Source organism: Penaeus monodon, chromosome 15 (genome assembly GCF_015228065.2).
Source record: "Penaeus monodon isolate SGIC_2016 chromosome 15, NSTDA_Pmon_1, whole genome shotgun sequence".
NCBI lineage: Eukaryota > Metazoa > Arthropoda > Malacostraca > Decapoda > Penaeidae > Penaeus > Penaeus monodon.
In genome coordinates this window covers 33,827,004-33,827,203 of record NC_051400.1, presented here as the reverse complement: position 1 = coordinate 33,827,203, position 200 = coordinate 33,827,004, and positions in this window count along the sequence as shown.

The following is a 200-nucleotide window of genomic DNA, read 5'->3' as shown; positions in this document are numbered from 1 at the left end:
TATTCATTCATTCATTCACCCTTACACGTAACTGAGTGTTACCGCCGCGAGAGTATATATTTATATATTAATGACGAAGGCGATAAAATAGTGTATCGTGCGTTTTCAAGATATTTCGTCCGGCTTTAAAGTTTCAGAATTTTTCGTTCAGCGTGAATTGTAAAGAAATGATTATCGGCTTAAGCTCTGGTCTCCATCCA